This window comes from Ptychodera flava, chromosome 11 (genome assembly GCF_041260155.1).
Source record: "Ptychodera flava strain L36383 chromosome 11, AS_Pfla_20210202, whole genome shotgun sequence".
NCBI lineage: Eukaryota > Metazoa > Hemichordata > Enteropneusta > Ptychoderidae > Ptychodera > Ptychodera flava.
Genome location: NC_091938.1, coordinates 16,063,853 through 16,086,621, shown reverse-complemented (window position 1 = coordinate 16,086,621; position 22,769 = coordinate 16,063,853). Strand labels below are relative to the sequence as shown.

Here is a 22,769-nt window from a genome sequence, read left to right as displayed (position 1 = left end):
ACTGCCATGTATAGTGGATCACTGAACATTTTCATCGAAATTCCAAAATCAAATTTCTTGTACACATTTGCACTTGTGAAAACCTCATGCTAATCAAGTACATTTTAATCAGTTACCAAACATCTTTAGATGAACAGATATTGCTAGTTTTGTATTGGAAAATATGTGTTCATAGTTTTCTCATAGACTACCACTTATAGTGAATCAACATTATCGATGAAATCTAAAAATCAATTTTTTTGTACACGCACGCACTTTTTACCTGCTACCTTAAGCATGGCAAAGTACATTTACATGAATTATCACACACATATAAATGTAGAGATATAGCTTGTTTTTATGGGGAAATATGAATAATTTGTCCAATAGACTCCCGAGTATTATGATTAGATATTTTTGGACGAAGCACTATATCGGCTACATTTTGCCTTCCTTTTGAGGGGGACTTCAAAATTATAGCAAGCCAGAAGGGAGGACTTGAACACATTGCGGGTTTGTTAGGGGGTATATGAAAAAATCTGACAACTTTTTTGGAATTCCCCCACCTCCATAGGTGTTTGTGAACGCAGCCTATATATGTCAATTATTGCTGGATTGGTGGCGAGTGTTCCTTTGCTTCTTAGGCTACTTCTTAAGTAGTCATCCATTGTCATTTTTGAATAAGTCTTACCTTAAACTATTGGCTGCTACAACTTCAAGTGAGGTCACTGCAAACAAATGAAGTGAAGAGGTGAGAATACGCTACTCCGTAGAACTTGTGCGTATACAAAGAATGCAATTCATAGAAATCTGTTTTGGTAAGGTCAAATACACACAGCGGTACAATACTCTTTCGTACGACAAAAAATCTACAAAATGACAATGGCCTTTTAACGATCCTATACCTTTTCAAGGTGTTGAACTTCAATTTGTCGAAACTTCCTAACGCGGGTGTACGAAATATTCCCTTCGACGCTGCTTTATCCTAGATAGCAAGGTATCTACAAAATAAAAGCAGTGATTTTTATCGGAAACAAAACTTGCATTGGTTTCTTTACCGCACTGCAATAAGGGGTGGGTCATTTGATATCCTGGGGTCTAAAAAGTTTTCGGGAAAAAGATTCCAAGAGATCGCCTATGAGAAAAATCCAGCCAAAGATGGCAGAAAAATAAAGAAAGCAAACAGTAGGCCTCAGTTAAAAAATAATGCCCAGACAGTTGTTTCCAGTCATAGCTGTTTTAAGTTTCAGCGCTCCCTTCGGGCGCCCCCTTGTTCATAACCTCTGATTTCATTGCATTTTCCACTCTGTTCTGGTTAATATGTGACGTTATGCTTCCCCTGTTGTTTTCCATGTACTCTGTTCTTCAACTTGACACTTACGAAGAAGTACATTTGTAAATTGATGTTATTCTGTTACAGTTTCTCTTCTTTGCTGCCTACAACATGCCGAATTACTCAATTTAGCCTATCCACACAATCTGCACTGGATATGTGATGTCCATTTTTGTTCTTTTGCAATTAAGTTACAGGGTTAACATGACTTCTCAACAACATGCAGTGTTTGTTGTGGACCTATTAAAATGAAGGATTTTTCGCATCCACCCAATGTTGAATGTCGTTGGAATCTCGTTTTTTACATTTCCAACAACTTTAAGCAGATTTGTAATGCAATTAGACAAGATTTTTAAAGGCACAAGAATTTGCCTTCAAAAAGATCAAATTTAATGCCTTTATATGCTTATGTAATAATGAATTTTTGTCTTTCGAAGCAAGTTATGGGATATAACGGAACCTGTTAATTTAAAGTCTTTCACTGTCGAGGCGTATACTACCTGAAGGGTATGGCAATCTATTTTGTATGCGGCTCCTGTTAGGAAATTTAACGTTTGCTCAAGTTTTTGCTCAAAATTTCCTTACGGACTCTTTCTAAATCAAAAATCGTGCAAATTTTGGGACTAAACAAACAAATTACCCAAGATTTACCGATATTTGAAATTTAAAATGGCCACCATCCCTATGTTAACTCAATGGCACACGATTGGAACTAATTTGACATAATTGGATCTTCATTTTTTTCAGATTTCTCAAAAATGTTAGGTGCCCTAAAGCTGAATGTTTCAATGTTACAAATTACTCTAAAGACAAGTTTATAACTTAAAAAGAGAAGCAGATGAGCTTACATTTGAAGATTAAACAAACATTACTTCGCCATCCAATTATCCCATATCAGTTCCAATCGTATTAGGTGAGCACATTTCTTACACCAAGAGCTTTAAAATTGTAAGAATTGTAAAAATTTCTACAATTCTTTAATGATCTACCACTTTTGGAGGTTCATTTTAAAGCTCTTGGAGAAAGAAAAAACTTTCACCCTCTTATTTTTCGAAAATCCAAAATATTATTTTACCCTATTGAGTTAACACAGGGATGGTCGCCATTTTGAATTCAAATATCGCGAAGCGTTGAGTAATTTGTTTAGCTAGTTCCAAATTTGCACGGTGACCTCTGATTTTTATTGTTGATTTGGTAAGAGAATGGTTGAAAGTGTCGTTTCAGGAAAGGTTATAAGCAAAAGTTTAAATCTTTCACTTTCGAGGCGTATACTACCTTAATTTGAGCCCATGTCTCACATAAACTTTGAAACAGTAGAAATCCCAAACACTACTGTAGCAAACAGAAGACGGCTTTGGATTCCTTGGGACATACAAAGGAATGCTCTAAAAGTTTTCTAATTTAAGTTGAGTCTTCTCAGAGTTCCTATTTGGATATTCATTGGATATTCAATTGTCTCTGTTGACGAAGTAATGAGGCTAAAAAATTGTTTCTGGTCCTTGACATTCATCAAAATTGATGCGGTGACGCCGTTTTCTTTCTCTTTTCTTTCTTTTACTCTTCAAGTTTCTTGTTTTATTCCTAACAATACTGGTTTGGCACTATTGATGCAACAGTTATTGTCTTTTATCATTGGCTGCATAATACTTCCGTTTTGTTTTTAGCATTTTTGGACATGCAAACAGGGATATCAAAGATAGCTGTACTGATGAGTATGTAACCCCCCGCCTTAAAAAAACAAACAAACAAAAACAAACAAACAAAAAACATGACGCGCAGGTTCTGAAATGACGCGCCCGGTGACCAGAACCGGTCTTTTTTTTGGCCTAATGGGTAAACATTTTGTGTCTACTATGAGTATTCATGAAAACTGCATGCTGAAAATACTAAAAGATGATCATTTCATAAGACTGGCTACACGGCAGAATTCTGCCACCAATGTGATAAATCGGCCCAGCCTGCCAACATCCGCAACTCTTGAGTAATAAATGGGTTTTTTTTATATTTCACATTCAGGGCACGTAGACTGCGTTGTATTTTGAGTACAGACGCCTTTCATGCATTGATAGTTACGACAGGCAAACCTAACCTATGACACCACATATTGACTTTTTATAAGCCGTTACCTTGTTTGCATGACCAACATAAAAGCTGTAGTTTTTCCAAATAAAAGAATCCATCTCAAAGTAAACGACGCCTGCACAATGAAGAGTTTTAGGCAACAAGCTGTTCAAAAGCCCCAAAGTCAAAATATGTAGACGTCCGAAATGTGACTCTTACAGCAATATACACTCGAGAGGTTTTCTGTTTTAATTTTCGAAAAGAAGCTGAGTACTGGCAAAATGTACACGCGACAGCTGGTTTCCTTAAAATATGAAAGCTTAGACCTAATGCATACCAACTCAGTAAGAGTACACGTATATGCGCCACGGGGACAAATATTCGGACTCTCAAACTTCTACACTATTTTTTTGGCGTACCACTTGTGAACGCTCCTTTTGAAGCTTATTGAGTAAATAAAGTTTTTGCAGGCTTATTTTTGTAAAAATCTGAAATTTAACTTGGTTATAATACAGGTATGGCGGCGATTTTAAATTTCATATATGGTAACTATAAGGTAAGTTGTTTCTCTAGTACCAAATTTTGCACTGTGACTCTAATTTTTATTCTTGATTTTGAAAGAGAATGGCTACAAGCTTGCTTGAGGAAAGTTTGGGAAAAGTTTTTAAGTCTTTCACTTCCGATTCGCGGACTGCCTTGTGCTTTTCTCACCGTTAAATGGTCGCGTCGCCATTTCGGACAATAGCATTGAATATCAGTGACGAGTGCCTTCAAAGGTTTCAGCAAATAGCGACGAGGGCAACATCGCAATTGCTTTGAAGTCTGATAGTAAGTCGTCAACGAAGCCTATGGGCCGATGTAGTCGAAATCTTCCTCCAGCAATGGAAACTAAATTGGTAAAACTTACTAACCATTGTGTCACAGTCAATTCAGATGACGTCGCAAATTCAAGAATTACAAACTACCCATCCCGGGAACAGCTGATTTCGTTGGTCGTCACGGACTGATTGTGCCGAGCTCTTTTCTTCCCCTCCTACATGACCCCAGGACCCTTGACCATTTTTTGAGATTTTAGTGACGTTGTAGAAAGCAACAAGTTACGACATCCCAACATAGTAACGTGCATCGCAAGCGAACCTATAATGTCTAAATTGTATGAACTCCGTTGTTCTTTTCACAGTGTTCCTTATCATGAACACTATTGGAACTAATTTGGGATAATTGGATCTTCATATTTTTCAAATTTCTCGAAAATGTTAGGTGCACTACAGTTGAATGTTGCAATATTACAAATTACTCATAAACACAAGTGTATAACTTAAAAAAAGCGGATGAGCTTATATTTGCAGATTAAACAGACATTACCATCCGCTTATTCCAAATAAGTCCCAATCGTGTTCAGAAGTGATGATATATCGAGACTAAAATATACATGATTTGAAAATTTTGGACTTCATTCACCATGTTTAAAGCTCCAGTAACTCTTTATGCGTTTCGATTTCCCTTAATCTGATTGTAAAGTTTCTTCGGCTCTTACAAAAATAAAATCTAAATTTGCTTACAGTGTATGACTTGTCGATGCACCCTTCATGTGCCTTTCTCAATGTTGACTTGATAACGGAATTTCAGCAGGGGTTGGAAGTTTTTATTGTCAAGAATAGCTCCAAAGGAGGTATTGTACACAATGCTTTGCCTTTGTTAGGCCGATGCCATACTTCAAGAAGTAGATTGACCGAGAAAATGTACAATATATGTTTCCAAATGGTAAGAAAAGATTGTCGAAGTTGTAGCTATTGTCCCTGCAAGTGTAGCCAGTGTAAGGGGAAACCCTGTTAAAATAAAGGAGAGTATACATCTACAGTTTACTTGACCACAACGTTCACTGCTGTCAAAAGCTTGAAAAGAAATATCAATGAGGCAGACACAGAAAATGTGCAGTTGTCTGCAAGTCAAACTCTTTAATGAATCTCAAAAATCAACGATCTCTTACAACAAGGCAACGCCATGAAAACTTTGGCGTACTGTTTCAACACATGCATGAAAAACTAAACAGCTGATCAGAATCGACGTTCACTACTACACTAAACTACAAGGCCTTTTCTCAATAACTAGCAGAAATGAGCTATGATACTTTAACAACACTGGAGACGATTTGTTTACATCTATCGCCGGAGCCACTTGTCCCGTTTCAATGACTGAGAACTATATATAAGTCTTTTAGACGCATCGATCGACACATCATCAGTTCACTTGCACAGTGGCTAAAAATAGCTCATGAAACACATGGCGCGTCTCCTCATGGGCGGCGATCTCATCCCAAACTTTCAACTGAGCAAAACTCGGCAAAATCACTGAAATATTATACCAAACATACCTGTTAAAATAAAGGAGAGTATACATCTACAGTTTACTTGACCACAACGTTCACTGCTGTCAAAAGCTTGAAAAGAAATATCAATGAGGCAGACACAGAAAATGTGCAGTTGTCTGCAAGTCAAACTCTTTAATGAATCTCGTCAGATATCGCGAGATTCTCAGCAGTGAAAGTCTGACACTGGTGGCGCTGTACCCACTCTCGCTAACAGGTTACTCATTCGTATTAGCTAGGTACGTATAGTACCTGTATACAGTATATATATACAATTAGAAAGAAACTAAAAAAATAAAAAATTGTCTATGGTTACACACTCCCGTGCTTTCTGGAATATCGTCCCGATATTCACAAGAAAATTCAGTCAGGGATTAACCGTTCGATACAATGTCAATCAACGCGGCACAAAGACGTTCTGCAGAGTCACCTTGGGCATTAAACTTCACAGATGTGAGGTAATCTGCTTTGACCATCCACTCTGGCTTACTGCAAACCTGAGTAAGATTCAGGCGATCTGGTGGCCGTATTGTCCGTTTTGATCTCCTTAAGGGTTCCCCTTCTACTTCTTGCATGGGTTCGAAGTGTACTTCCTCCTGAATTTCAAATTCCTTGTGTGGCTCAGCATCCTCCTGTAGACTCGGGTCATTTGATGGCTCCAAACTTCCGCTCACTTCGTTCTCAACAACACATTGTATTTCTGGTAGTGAGGGATTCTCAATCGGAAGTGTATCTGTAGTCCCTGGTGGACTGACACCACTAACCACTGATGTGGGCTTTTTCCCAACCATGGCCGGTTTCTCCTCTTGGGGCACAGTATCTGGGTCTGATGCCTCTTCAGGTTCGAGTACCCTCTCCTCTGGTGCATGATAGACTGGGACGAAATGAACATCCTGATCACCATCTGAGTCTGACGAAACTGTACTATGATCCTGTGATTCTTCTGCCTTGCTTGTTGATCTTGTATAATCAACAGTCTCTGTGGGTTTCGATCTTTGATTCTCAGATGGGCAGGGCAATGAGAAGCATGGTAACAGTAGGTTGCGATGGAGAGTTCTCTCTCTTCCAACCCCAGACTCTGGCCGGACTGTATACACAGGGAGGTCAGGATTGGTCTTGCAAACCACTACATAAACATCTCTTTCCCATCGGTCAGCAATCTTGTGTTTCCCTCGTATGCTAACATTCTTCACCAAAACACCGGTCACCATGCTCCAACACAGCTCCCCTTGCCCTACTGTCATACCTCTTCTTGTTGTATGAGGACTTCTTTGCAGCTGCCTTTGATGCAATCGTGTATGCACAATCCAGTCGGTCTCTGAGGTCCTGAGCATATTCACCATATGTATTTGGCGAATCGCCCTCAGGTTCCAATCCAAGGTACACGTCGATAGGTAATCTGGGATGGCGTCCGAACATGAGATAATAGGGGGCATAGCCAGTGGAATCGTTGGTAGTACAGTTGTATGCATGCACAAGTGGACCTACATATGATTTCCAGTCCTTCTTCTGGTGCTCCTCCAAGGTGCCAAGCATATCAAGTAATGTACGATTAAAACGCTCTGTCTGTCCATTGCCCATGGGGTGGTATGGGGTAGTTCTTGACTTCTGGACTCCTGTTATTTGGCAAAGTTGTCGAATGACTTCAGACTCTTCCCTGGTCTGAATGTAACCGGGCTGGAAACCCATAATGCACCATGAAGCTGTTGAAAAGATGCTTAGCTGTAGTCTGTGCGGTCTGGTTCTGGGTTGGGATTGCGACTGCATAGCATGTGAAGTGATCGGTGATCACCAGAATGTTAGATATACCTCCCTTGGATTCTTCTAGGGTCAGATAGTCCATGCATACTAATTCCATTAGCTGACTGGTCTGGATGTTCACCAATGGAGCAACTGATCTTGCGCCTGGGGGCATCTTCCTTCTCACACATCTCTCACATGACTTGATCTTAGTCTCAACGTCATGTGCCATGTAAGGCCAGAAGAAGCGAGATCTCACCAAGTCTAGTGTTCTGTCCTTACCAAGGTGTCCAACATCATCATGCAGACCTCTGAGGACCATGGCTCTGTACTGTCTAGGGAGTACTAGTTGATGCACCTTGTTGCCATCACCTGTAATACGACTCCTGTACAAAACACCGCTCTTGAAACTGAGTCTCTGCCATTCATTGAGATACCGCTGAACCTCTGAACTCTCAGTCTTCCTTTTTGTTCTGGTTGGAAGTTTTCCACTCTCCTTGAGGATGACAATGCGTTGAATGGCGGGGTCCCTTTGCTGTGCAGCCACCCACTCATCCCTAGTCAGTGTGGGTAAAGATTCACTCCCTGGCAGTGTTGGGGGACAATCCATGGTCTCTGGTACTGCTGTATTTGAACAACCACACCATCTCTACCAAGGGAATCCTTGCAGTCATATAAGACTGACACACAGCCTCTACCGATTCACATGGCACTTCATTCCCTCCTGTCTCATAGCGACTGAGGGTATCCTGAAGTGAGTCAGAGTCGGTCTCTGGGCTAGAAGTGTGAGGTCGGCGAGATAGGCCATCAGCATCAGCATTTCTTGTTCCTGGTCGGTAAGCAAGACTGAAGTTATACGTTGAAAGTGCGGCAAGCCATCGATGACCAGTGGCATCTAACTTTGCACTGGTTGTTACATAGGTTAAAGGGTTGTTGTCAGTAACTACCTTGAATGAGTTCCCATACAGGTAATCGTGGAACTTGTCAGTTACTGCCCACTTTAAGGCTAGAAACTCAAGCTTATGAGCTGGGTAGTTTCTTTCACTCGGAGACAAACCCCTACTCGCATATGCAACAACTCTCTTCCTGCCATCTGTTCTTGATATAGAGCAGCACCTAGACCATTAAGGCTCGCATCTGTGTGGAGCTCAAATGGGATGCTATAGTCAGCATAAGCAAGTACAGGCGGGTTTGATAACCTGTGAATGATGTCATTGAAAGCAGTCTGGCATTGGTCTGTCCACACAAACTCAGGCAGTGATGAGTGTTTGGTTCTTCTTCGGTCCTTGCGCTTGCTTGGGAGTCCAGCTGTCAAATCATTCAATGGCTTCACTATCTTTGAAAAACCTGGGACGAACCTCCGATAGTAACCGGCAAAACCTAAGAAGGACTTGACCTCGTGGACACTCCTTGGAACAGGCCATGTTTTCAGGGCTTCAACCTTGTCTGGATCAGTCTCTACGCCATCTCCTGAAACCACGTGCCCAAGGTACTTGACTTGACTCTTGAAAAGTTGGCATTTGGATGCCTTTACCTTCAGCCCATACTCTTGGAGACGATCAAAGACTGCCTCAAGCCGCTGAAGGTGTTCTTCAAAAGTGGATGAGAATATGATTATATCGTCCAGATACACAAGGCATATCTTTAGATTATAGTCTCCCATACACTTTTCCATGAGCCTCTGAAACGTGCTTGGAGCATTGGTCAACCCGAATGGCATACGGTTGCACTCGTAGAATCCAAAAGGCGTGGTAAAGGCCGTCTTTGGTCTATCTTTGTCCGCCATTCCAATCTGCCAATAGCCGCTCTTCAAATCAATTGTTGAAAACCACTTGGCTCCTTTCAAGGCATCCATACTCTCCTCTATTCTTGGCATGGCATACGAGTCTTTGACGGTCTTGGCGTTCAACCTTCTGTAATCCACACATAGGCGAATTGACCCATCCTTCTTCTTGACAAGCACAATGGGGGCTGCCCATGGACTACTTGACTCGCGTATGGCCCCACTTGCCAACATACCCTGGAGGAGGGACCTCACTTCATCATACATGGCAGGGGGTATGCGGCGATGCCTTTCACGAATAGGGTGGGTATCACTGAGTGGTATCTCATGTTGTACAGCTGTACAATAACCAAGATCATTGTCATGTTTTGAGAATACATCAGACTTCCTCGCTAGTAGCTCTTGGGCCAGCTGATATTGAGTAGCACTCAAGTGGTGTAAGTCTATATTGCTGCCCAGTGATACATTAACACCAAGGTGATCACTACAATTACTATCCTGTCTGGCGGCCGTCATCTGTTGCTGAATCCCTAGCTGGTATTGTGAAGGTGATCCGGCCCACGTAACAGCATGAACTTCACCAATCACATCACCTGGCCTCACAGTTACTGTCTTGTTAGAAAAGTTCTGCAGCTGCACGGGTACCCTACATTTCTTTCCGGTACACTTCATAGTTAGAGCTGATGGGTTGACAACAAGACCACCTGGAAACTGTCTCGTCCCTCTGGGTTCGACAGTAACAATGTACTCATCTCCCTGAGGGCCCGATTTAGTTTTACCCATAATGTTGACACCGCTGTTAGGTTCAACTCTAACTGGGCGCCGCAGCTGGGCTCTCACCACACCAAGATTACCATCTTCGCCACAGAAATTGTCCCTGGCATTAAGGTGATTGTAAGCATCCTGGACAGCAGCTGATATCCTCAAACTTTGGACAGATGAAGCCTTTTGTTTGCACAACCTGGAACTTTTCCTGTACAAGTTAATGAGGTTGGTGCCAACACACAATGGTACTTCTTGGTTGTAAGCTGTATCCAATACAACCAGCACCAGCACACTGTAAGTCTCATCAGTACCAAAGACATCTCTTGGAAAGGAGATCTCAGCCTCTATGTATCCCAGGAATTCCACCACCTGACCTTGTGCTCCAGTTATGGTTAACAGCTCTTCAATGGGATGTATCTCGCATGACGACAAATTGTTCTTGTAGAATGATTCACCGACCGTCGTTACTTGAGAACCAGTGTCAATTAAACTGCGGCAGCTCACCCATTAATGAATGCATTTTCTTCATTAGGATCACCAACAATGCGTTTGAGTACTGATTGACGGTGAACGATGACGTTTGCTTGGGCTTGCTCATTGGTTCTGCCTACCACCCGCCCGCCGGTGGAGGCAGCTGGGGGTTTAACCGACCAGATTGCTCAGGAACAGAAGGGGCATTGTCCACCATCTTGGGATTTCGGCAACCTCTGGCTATGTGTCCCTCCTGACCACATCTGTAACAATTACAGGTCCCCGGATGCGGCCAGTACCTTCTGGACTTCTACCTCTCCTTCTTGGGCCAGCATTTTGTTCAGGCAGATTCCTTTCTCTTTGCCTCCCTCTACCACGACCCTGCTGTGAGGGCATGTCTTGAGGGTTAGCGTCTAAACTCGTACCATTACCCTCCATCCTGTCAAGTCTGGCTGCCAAAGACTGCATGTGTTGCTGAATTTCCTTACTACTGAGTCCTCCTTCACAGCATTTGCCTTTTCAGGGACAATGGTCTGATGGGAGATACCAGCACGTGCAGGTTTGGCATACGCAAATGTTTCCTTCACTTCTTGTTCTGCCAGGCGGGCAATGCGGAGCAACTCATCGAACGATGTTGCCTTATCATAGCGATGTCTGGCAATATTTTTTACTCGTTCATCACGCAAACCCTTCCAAAATACAGTTCTGAGAGCTTCATCCACTGCCACTGCTGCTATACCACCTCTCTCCTTGGCCTTGTTAATTGCTAACTCAAGGCGACATCCATATCCAGCCACTGTCTCCTTCTCTTCCTGTTTGCTGTTATAAAATTGCTGTAGTAGAGTAGCACCAGTTTCAACCACACCATATATGCCACTCAACTTTCCAGGATAGCCTCAATGGTTACATCTAACCCCATGTGCATCACAACTCTACCTGCATCTCCGCGCAGTGACTTCCTAACTGCTGTGGCCAGCGTCTCCCTGCTATGTGTTCCATCTCTCTGCAAACACTCAATTTCGTATTTCCATGACTCAAAGTCTGAGTCACCTTTATTCTTTGGGTCACCAGAAAAAGTTGAAATTCTTGGCGGTTGAAACAATGCAGCTGGTAGCATGACTGTAGACTTGTCAGTTGTAACTGGACATGACACCGCTGGGCTACCGTACTTTGGTTTGACTCCTATACCAGGTTGCCGACTGACAGGGGTTACTTCATGTCCAGCTTTACGCAGAACTTCGATCATGCGGTTTAATTCGGCCTGGTCGACTTCAACGGCATTGGTTACTTCACTCTCGTACTGCAACTTTTGACAGGGTGTGTACCTGGTTGGCGTGACAACTGGATTTGATGTCATATTGCTGCTCATTGTCTTGGGTATGGTGTTAGATGCTGATGGTGTGGCCTCATATCGGAGTCTATCATACAAACTGACCGGCACCCTAGTAATTGTCAACTTGCTACCCAGGAACAGTCGGCCATTAAGTTTCACAATTGCTTCTTGAGCTGTGGCCTTGTCAGCAAACTGGCAGAAAGCATGGTCACTACGACTAACTGACTCTGGGTCGACTGGCCAGACAATATGGCTGACTGTACCAACAGATGACAGGAAATCACTCAACTCCTCACATGTAGCACTCCCTGCAATGCCCTTAATATAAACCGTATGGTCCAACAGGGCTCTGAATTCGCTGGGTGTACAGGTATGTGGAGGGGTATCCATCATTGCTTGTAAAAACACTTGTATGTCAATCAGATATTGAGCAGGTATTTATCGTAGAAGAAAAAATATATACAGTTTACAGAGTCTCTCTTGTACTTTCAACTAGCACAGCAACAGTTCAGTTCAAACCTCTTTATTTCTCTTCAGCGACATATAACTTGTGGTTCACTTTAATAGTTGACTGCAGTTACCATGGAGATAATGCTCGATACATCATCTGTCAAACACTGCGACATAAACTTCATAGGGCACCATATGCTTGTGTACTGCAACACTTTTGCAACGGGGCCCCACGTTGGGCGCCAAATTATGTAGCCAGTGTAAGGGGAAACCCTGTTAAAATAAAGGAGAGTATACATCTACAGTTTACTTGACCACAACGTTCACTGCTGTCAAAAGCTTGAAAAGAAATATCAATGAGGCAGACACAGAAAATGTGCAGTTGTCTGCAAGTCAAACTCTTTAATGAATCTCAAAAATCAACGATCTCTTACAACAAGGCAACGCCATGAAAACTTTGGCGTACTGTTTCAACACATGCATGAAAAACTAAACAGCTGATCAGAATCGACGTTCACTACTACACTAAACTACAAGGCCTTTTCTCAATAACTAGCAGAAATGAGCTATGATACTTTAACAACACTGGAGACGATTTGTTTACATCTATCGCCGGAGCCACTTGTCCCGTTTCAATGACTGAGAACTATATATAAGTCTTTTAGACGCATCGATCGACACATCATCAGTTCACTTGCACAGTGGCTAAAAATAGCTCATGAAACACATGGCGCGTCTCCTCATGGGCGGCGATCTCATCCCAAACTTTCAACTGAGCAAAATCGGCAAAATCACTGAAATAATATACCAAACATACCTGTTAAAATGAAGGAGAGTATATATCTACAGTTTACTCGACCACAACGTTCACTGCTGTCAAAATCTTGAAAAGAAATATCAATGAGGCAGACACAGAAAATGTGCAGTTGTCTGCAAGTCAAACTCTTTAATGAATCTCGTCAGATATCGCGAGATTCTCAGCAGGGAAAGTCTGACACTGGTGGCGCTGTACCCCCTCTCGCTAACAGGTTACTCATGAGTATTAGGTAGGTACGTATAGTACCTGTATACAGTATATATACACAATCAGAAAAGAAAATAAAAAATAAAAATTGTCTATGGTTCCAGCAAGCACTATTTGAGAAACAAAAGTGAACATCGAGAAAACAAATTTCTTTGACTGACTTCAGATGAGAGGGTAACACTTCATTATCCGCACGTTGTTGAGTGATTCGGTGCACAGCCTCTAAAGAACACCTAGTGTAGGAACAACGATTTTGGTAAAAAAAAATCATTTTTTGCGTTAATTTTGCTATCCTTACTCATCCAAATCTTGTCATATGAAAGATTTAAATTAATCTGTCGACGTGATTCGTAACATCCTTAAAGTTACTGAAAACGCATGCGGGTTCTAGATTTCTTTTTCCTGTTTCTGTTCGATAGAATTAGCAAAATGAGCGATTTTTCTTTGAGCTTATGCTCGCCACCCTACCGATATCATTATTTAAATTTAAAGATTGGTTTATATGAAGTTGTATTATAATAAATATGCTCGTTCGCTCGCACAGACAAGCATGCAAGTAATGTGACGGTTACTTCCTTTGGTCATAACTTTTTGGGTTCTTGAAAACATGTGCGTGTTCTTTTACTCTTTGTAATATGGTTAGAATGCGAACAATTAGACTTGTACAAGAAACAGTGTGTACAATATCTTATGGACAAATTGAAATTCTTGTCGGGACTGAACGACATTTCTCGGCAATACTGTTTTGACGAAACGGACACTGGGCATTTTGACACAATTCGGGGAGTAGAGCAAGAAACTACATTCTTTTAAAAAACGAATAAAACTAATAAAAAGCACATGAAAGTTACAGCTAGTAGAGTTTTTAATTTCCAGTTCCCCCATAGACGGCCCTTTTTGTCCTTTATTCCGTTTCAAGTCCATACAGAACACTAACACCGCACTATCTCTAACAATAGAAAGATGGCAAGTTTCCAATGCACCGTGCATCACAAACATTTTGTCGACTTTTTGTTGATAATTTCAACGCATGTTTTTTTTTTGATTTACAAGAATGCAATTCAACCTACCTAATTAGTCCTCTTCGTCGAAAACACTTCAAAAACTTGTCATGCACTGGAACTTGCGAAGGTTCGGTTGTTTGAAACCTTAATATATATGTATATGGCACCGGGTACAAATCACATGATCTATACAAGCAAGTAAAGAGATCTGCTTTAGAAACGGTGTCACCTTCCGCCTAGTCCATATACGGGCGAGGACAAGTACCATAACGTTGTTTATTTAAATCACAGTGTGTGGAGGGCCGTGTTTGAATGCACTTTGTGATGTTCTCTACGTACGTTTGTTGTTTTGAAATTGATTTAAAGAATTTCTGTGTCGCTTTTTGAGATTAAAATACACCTGAATATGAGAACTGTGACGAAGGCGACAGTTTAACTCTACCCATATGCACAGTTTGCTGGTCAATACTTGTAAGTAGTTTGACATCTACCATTATTCTACCATTATATACACAGCAAACGTGAATCGTAGACGCGTTGCAGCTCATTGCAGTACATACTTTCTTCTTTTATAGCAACTTTTGATGATGAAAGTGGACGTCAAAGTTCGATTTTTTCGTCTTTTTCGTCTATACATTCATCTGTTGGATAAATTAGTAGTAGGATGACTCGGTTAATGGGGGATAATATTTTTGATCCCCAACAGCTCATTTAAATATATTAAGGTTCCAATTTTCGATTGATACCTGAAAATAGCATCAATGGATAGAGACAGGGCTGATGGTGGATACCATTAAAAAGGCAAGGAAAGACATCTTGAACTTGAATGTATTGAAGGTAATAAGCTCAAATTTTCCGTACATTCTGCAGCTACATGAAAAAAACAACTGCGAACCGTAAATATGACAGTACCGTAGAGTAAGCAAACGATATGTGTGTGTGTGAGAGAGAGAGAGAGAGAGAGAGAGAGAGAGAGAGAGAGAGAGAGAGAGAGAGAGAGAGAGAGAGCGAGCTTCGGAGCGCCCTCACCCGGCGAGTTATATCTCCTCACCTGTTATCATTTCTGGAGTGACGGTTCAGGTGACAGGATATGACACACATTTCACCCCTTTCATGTGCACTACTTTAGTCGTATGTATTGTGTAAAAGACGTCTGTACTTCGCTTGGCTGGATTACCTCTACCCTGTGTAAGTTGGTGTAAAATTTAGTGAGGACAGTGTCCGAGTATATTTGATTTTCGACGGCAAAAATAAGTTCCCGAAGGCCTAATTTGTAAGGGATAGTAAAATGCAAAGTTGTTGTTAATGTCAGTATATTTCATCGTCTCCGTAAGTGGAAGTTCATTTTACTTTCGGTAATACAAATGGTACTATCGATGTAATGCGAGTAAGGGACGTAATCATTCTAGCGCCCCCTCCCCCTCTCCCCCCTCCGAAACAATCACTACACGCTCTGAAATGATCGATTAGATTTTAGGCGATCGAGAATAAAATAAACACCAGCTTAAAAGTATTTAAATCGTCCATTAATTTTTCAGCATGTTTAGGCCTATATATATTATAGCAAACTACTGACTCCAAATGATGAAATGTCAAAAAAGGAAAGGAGTGCTTTCACTAAAATTTAAAAGGAAAGGCACTTCTTAGAGTACAATTCGATCAACGAACGCCAAAATAGCTGTCCAGTTTTCAGAGCCCAGAGTAGACAATGTTCCCTGTTTTGGTCGACGGTGATACATTCGATAGGATTGAGGTGATTTTTTTCTCTTCTCATCTGAGGATTTCAAAGGGTACCTTTGATCCCACTAACTTGCGTGAAAATGTCTAGGATCGACAAAGCAACAAATATAACCAAAGCACACAATCATCATATTATGACTGTGGCAGTCATTTCTCTTTAGAACTTTATATTCTTGACCGAAAAAAAGAGCAATGGAACTTAGTGGGCGGCTTTAACTTGTGAATTTTGAAGATAAACTACCAGCAAATGTTCTGATCGCGGTGACTCAAATTAAGAAAAAACTTACAAATGAACGTTCAAAAGTGGGGAAAATATAGACGTCCATTATTGATTTCCTTTACTCAAATCGCCCACTTGCACGTAAAAGTCCTGACCCCTTTATTTTCGTTCACTTTCAGATCTGAATCACCGCTTGTAAAAAATATGGAGGTATATCGCTGAGCACTCTGGGATATCATGACGTCAATTCTATAATTAGTATCAACAGGATCACATGACAGCCATTCCTTCAAGCCCTCGTACTCCCTCTTTTGACCACGTCACCTTTGTAATCTTATTATTTCATGCATTTTTCGGCTTTCTTGAAAATACTTTTGGTATTTTTTGAAAATATCGGCGATGAGGCAATGTTTTCCTGCTAGTAAGTGGACTCACGTAGACGCAATTAGCATGTTTTCATTCATGAACGGGGAATAGGAACGGCTATTGCATCAGCCGAAATTGATAAATTCCCTAAGACGAAAAGACGTGAAGGAAAAAGGGCTGTTTATTGGATGATTGCCGGGAAAGATCGCAGTTTTGTTTTTTCTTGTCTATTGTATATACAGTTCAGGGTGACAGGTATGTACAATTTCCATGATTTCTCGAAATGTTGCATACTTTCACGGGAAAACAATACTGAACCATCGGTCGCCGTGTTGCCGTGTTCGGCCATTTTACTAATGCAAATGGTGCGATGCGTATATTATTATGATGTACTACGGTGATATTTTCCCCTTCGCCATGTTCGATCCGCTTTGACCTTCGGCGAAAGCGGGACGTTGGTGACCAAGGCCGAACAACGCTAGAAGAACCAAAACCTTGGCAATCAAACAAGGTATTGTCTCAAAGATCGGCACAATTTATGCTCTGAGAGACCAGGTCGGCATTGTTGGTGCATTGTGCCGATTTTGACAGGAATAGGAAGGGAGGTGTGTACAGTGAAAATGAGAGTAAAACTATGTCCGTGTGTCGCTATGATACACCTATTTCTCGGTAGTTCACCATCACACCTTATCTCATGACTCAAATAGATATCTATTGAAACGGAGGGGAACAAATTCATATTTGTTTTGGCCCATCGCTCGAACATACACATTTCACCAAATTTTAATTCGCATGCCAACAGTAATTTCGTACGGTAGATATCACATCATTATCTGAAAGTGATCCGGTTGAGAATGACATTTTACTTTGTAAGACAAAAGATATACATGTTCACTAACAAACTTACCGAAAAGAAGTCAAATAGCTGGGTGGAAATGAAAGAATAACAGCTTAAAATCAGCCATATACGAATCATGTGATCTGATAATTTTGAAGCCTGGAAGCCATGTTTGTATTATATGTGTATTGTACCTATCATGATGTAATGTACTATAATATAAGTAACAGAAAATTAATATTTGGTAGTGGAGGGGGGGGGGTTATTTTGAAAAAGTTTTCTTTTTCAAAAATATCACCTGCCCCATTATTGTATCAATGTGTGATATCATTTTTCGTAAATTAGTAGTCATTAGTGATAAATTACAGTGTACACACATCATGGATCAACCCTGTTTGCAGTTTGTGTACAAATTCATGTTCAAGCAATTATTATGATCTGAGGACTGTATAATGGAAATATGCTGATGACAGTCATGAACAGAGAGAGAGAGAGAGAGAGAGAGAGAGAGAGAGAGAGAGATGAACACTGTGTATGGTGTATACTGGTACCGTTTCAGTTTGTTTGTCTTCTCACTCGTGGTTTTACACAACCCCCACCACCTCCTCCTGTGTCTCCCCAACTCTGTACATAACCCCTGATTTGTACCACCTTGTTTTTCGTGGTGGAAAGATCGATTTGTGCATTCCCACCACTGAATTGTGTCATTGTCCTGTGTTTGTAGGTTGTGGTTTCATGCACAGTTATGGCTGTACTCCAAGACAACATGTGGTCAGCTGAAGTGTGTAAAAAATTCTTTGCGTTTCAGAAACACAATTTCTTTGTATGAGATTGTCTGTAGGTAAAGAGACTGGTCCTTTGCTCCCCAAATTACACTGAGGCATTTGAAAATATTGTCAAGGAATTATCTGACATGTTAGTTGAAGAGAAAGCAAATATTCTTGCTTCTTTGATAATCACATGTTATGGAATTTTGTTTGTTCTGCCATACAAGGGAGAAAGCCGCATAATTATAATTTGAAAAGTGTTGCGACCATAACAAGTAAGAATGTGCTCCCATGATATTGAAAGTACACCTAGTTTCAAGCAGAGACAAAGTACAGTTATAGTTGATAAAAACAGAAACTGGTTTTGAAACATAATCCCATTGATCAACATGCGTGCACACTTGACTGTAACATAGTTTCTTCGTTCATTGACTTGAATCCTCAAGAGTGCACAGAATTCAGCCTCTGTGTTGAACAAACCATCATCTGTAAAGACTACCTCCATTGTTACAAAATTTGAGTAATCAAGGAGGCCAGTTATCAGCTGAAGTGGGAAGGTCAGGTTGTCGTGACAACCATCATACAGTTTCCGGTTCTCCCACTCACAGAAAAACTACATCCTTTTCTATGGTCATTTAACATTATGAATCGATTTGCTGATAAAATTCCCAACCAATAATGCCTACTAATAGGTAAATATTTGCATAGTGGAAAAGAAAAACTCGTTCCTTTGCTTGAAATGCCTGTCATTGTATTGAATTTTAAAATGGAATACTGACATGATATCTGATAGCTGTGGAATTATGCCTGTACTGACACTATTAAAATATTACTTCCTGTGTATGACACAATTACCCTTGAGCTTGTATTTCACATATGAGAAGTTTCCCGCCATTAAAATATTACAAAAAAATTTCAGATCAAAAATACAGAATTCTCTGAAATCAAATTTATAGGCCATTGTATGACACCGTATTACAAATAAATGACAGCTAAGTATTATGGTTTGAAGGACTTGCCAATTTTGATTTCACCTTGGTGTAGCAAACTGTTTACTGTCCAGCACACCCTTATGTCAGAGAGTCTGTTTATTGGTAACCGAGGTGAATGCTGTTTGTCTTCTTTAGGTCTTAGTGTTTCAAATATGCCAGGTTTGACGGCCAGAGTAAAATAACCATGATCGATGCAGGGATGCGTGTGCAAAATCCATGTGTATTCTAGAGTTGTTTGTGTCAAACTAAAAAACAAAAAAAAATATCTGTTGCAGAGATTTATTCAGGTAATCACAATGATTGAACAGAAAATATGAACCCTTTGAGTGCTGTTATTTTTTTCCTACCAAAAATTTTAGTGCAACATTTTACCAACTTTCATGATTTTCTCTGTAATTTTTGGACAATTTTGGACCAAACAGCCATCACTTCTCATTGGCTACAGTTTGTGATCAAAATTTTGGAAAAATCTGAAAATTGACTTTGGCACTCAAAAGGTCAAAATTTTACTCAAAAAACATGGAAGGTAGAAGACCCAAGGATCATGAATAAGCTTATGTGACAGGTACATACATGTACGAGTACATGCAGCATTGTGGACCTTCATACTCCCTGTTTGTCTTCAAAATGAAAATTTTTCGCGATTTTGACTATGATCTGAAGATACTCATGGAAGTTTAGTAAAATTGAATGATTTGTTTTCAGTCAAGTATATTCACATTTCTCTGAAAGGTGATTCTGTCTTGGCCTTTTTGAAGTAATTTTATTCTTATTCTTTACTTCATAATGGGAGATTTAATTGTTTAAAATGCCAAAGTGCCCAGTATGTATGTGTATGGAATAAACGTCTTCACAGTAAAGCCATTGGTTTCGCAAATGGTTTATCAACAAGGTGCTGAAACAGCCACAATAGAGATACAGTGGCAATGTTTCAGATAGAGGCAGGGGACATTGTCCTTGAGCTGAAGAACAGTGTTGAAGTATTCCATGAATTGTTCCTTTAAATCTACCACTGGGAAGGGAATGCCGCATTTTGTTCGCCAAATGCCATCGCAGAAAAGACACAGATTGATGCAGGCCATGCAGTGGAGATATACTCTCTCCTTGAGATTGACATGTGTCATTATTTTGCTAAATAGTTCCCATGCATGGTGCAGAAACACAAAACAGAAGTATTCCAAAAATTACAGTACACAGACCTACCACAGAGCAGGGCTAATTCCTGTTCCTCATTGCAACAACAATGCATGACAATAGTGTGAACAGTGCCCTTTGTCAGGTATGCAAATATGTCAAAGGGGGGGGGTTTGTGGGGGGGGGGGGGGGGGGGGGGGGGGGGGGGGGGGGGGGGGGGGGGGGGGGGGGGGGGGGGGGGGGGGGGGGGGGGGGGGGGGGGGGGGGGGGGGGGGGCTGGTCTCTTTTGTGTTTTCCAATAGATTTCCTGTTACTAGTAATGTGTAAAATACCAGCTGTATCATTGATGCCAGCAGTTTGTTGATATGGTAGAGATCGAGAACAAGGCTTGAAAATATCATTTTTTGCCAGCATGTGCTGTGTGCATGTCAGGTTTTGTGTCAGCATGCACCTGCTTTTCCGGTGTGTGTACAGGAACTGTGATCTTTGTTGTAGTGAGAGTGATACTGACAGAGTGATGTTACCCTAATGTAGGCCATGAAATGCTTCCAGGGTGTCATCTGACCAAAAGTTTCATCTTGTGCCTGTCACATGGGGATTGCTTATTGAAACAAGTGTGTCGTGCATGTGAGTACCAACCCAGCCCAGATAATGTCAAAATTGTTTTATAAATAAAATCAAAACAGTTCAGTGTCCTTTGTTTGACCCATAAACAGGCTGTGGTCAAGAAAATTTATAGATACGTTTCGACTTGAAAAGGCATTGATGTTAACTGTACATTGACATAGTGTGGTTATGTACGTTTTGTATTTACGTTGGTTGGTTGCTGAGATGTGCAGAAGTCCTATCATCATGGCGTTTGACATACGTGTACTTTACTTGGAGAAATAATGGAAAAATTTGTGTTTTGATAATGCAATTATTTGTATATATGTTATTACACAACCCAGTTGTTTCACTGGAAAGTCTCAGAACCAACAATATTATACACAGTGTCTGACTTTCAGTTGAATGTAACATTCCCAATATGCATTTACATATACATGTAGTGTTATACAGTATCAAAAACAGAGCCGCCCTAATAATCTCAGGAGATATCCACTTTGCCTGTATGTCCATTTATACTGTCATAATTTCCTTCCAGGGGAACTCGTGTAATTTAATCGTGCTAATTCTGAGAAAACCTTTGCTCTGATGTTTTTAGCAAAATAGTCACATGTTAAGTGTTGTTAAAAATTTAAGATTTTGTGAACTACTTTTCCTTTCCCAGTATGGTGTTTTTTGAAGATTATTAGGAAACGCATGAGCTCAACATAGCTATAAAATAATGGCAAATACTTTTTCATTGTTTTTCTGATTCAGCTGAAAATTTATCAAATCATGAAAGTACAGAAATCATTAACTTACATTTATGCTTTAAGCTTCGGACCCGGTATTTTAGTTTAATTTGTTCTATTTTGCCATGTGGAAACTGATGTGTCCACACCAAAGCTGTTGTAAACAGGGGTGTGAAGATGGGTATGTGCAGCTTCCATGAACAGAACAGTGGATACAATTTTCTATGTGTTTTTTTGCTGCAGGCGAAAGCTGTTTAGATTTTTATGGCTAGTTTGTTATTTTCATACATGTACCTCCATGGATTGCAGTTTGCTTTTGATATTAGCTAACTCAAGTCACAGTAGATGAAAATATATATATATACTTTGAGCTGTGGGCTGTGTAATTCATCAACAACGAAGAAAGAAGAAAAAATGCGTGTAAATGTTCAAGTGGCTGAAAACAGCAATCAGAGAAAATTAAAGTGCTATTCCATTATTGGGAAATTATTTGGCTTTTGCCCGTGAGATCGATGTTTGCAGATTAGTATCATGAAGTGAAGGACTTAGGTCTTCCTTTGTAACCATGGTTGGCTTGTCGGTGTAATTGCACAGTACAAACAAGTCCATAAATCAAGTTTTGATTGCAAAGGATGTGCTGTCGGCTGACTGGATACAACACTGGGATTATTTCAAAATCTTGTAGCTGTTGGAACTGCACAAGGTGATGTGATGGGCATGAAAAACGTGTTCTGCGGTTGCATTCTCATGTCAGATGCTAAGATAAAAAACCCTCAAGGCTCTCCTTTCTTTGCTCTGAGGAAATTTTGTGAGATACTTTGTGTCTATGTGTTGTGTGTTTATGTGTATGTCATGTACATGTATGCTTCACTTCTATAAATGTGTATCTATGTGTGTATACATATCTATGGAGTAATGTGGTCAAATCAGTGATGGGAGTTTTTATGAAATTTCGAACATTCTGATGCACTTTGTGCTTTTGTGATTGTCGATGGACTTTGAAACCTTCGAGGTGTGGATGTACTGTCTAAAATTCATCATTTGGATGCTTGTGCTTGGTTTCA

At 40.5% G+C, this 22,769-nt stretch overlaps 2 protein-coding genes across 3 annotated transcripts in view; one reads left to right on the top strand and one right to left on the bottom strand.

Moving 5' to 3' along the window:
* LOC139144381 (uncharacterized) overlaps window positions 1-14,537 on the bottom strand; it is a 37,765-nt gene extending 23,228 nt beyond the window's left edge. The window contains exons 1-2 of the mRNA XM_070715083.1: window positions 14,378-14,537; window positions 671-707 (exon numbers count right to left, since the gene is read on the bottom strand). The gene's annotated coding sequence lies outside the window, so the exon portion shown is untranslated. The remainder of the gene's footprint in view (window positions 1-670; window positions 708-14,377) is intronic.
* Window positions 14,538-16,573: 2,036 nt separating this feature from the next.
* The window catches only part of LOC139143612 (mitogen-activated protein kinase kinase kinase 13-like), a 29,744-nt gene continuing 23,548 nt past the window's right edge, over window positions 16,574-22,769 (top strand). The window contains exon 1 of one of the 2 annotated variants that reach the window (XM_070714080.1): window positions 16,574-16,892. The gene's annotated coding sequence lies outside the window, so the exon portion shown is untranslated. The remainder of the gene's footprint in view (window positions 16,893-22,769) is intronic. The other variant, XM_070714079.1, reaches the window with a different exon arrangement.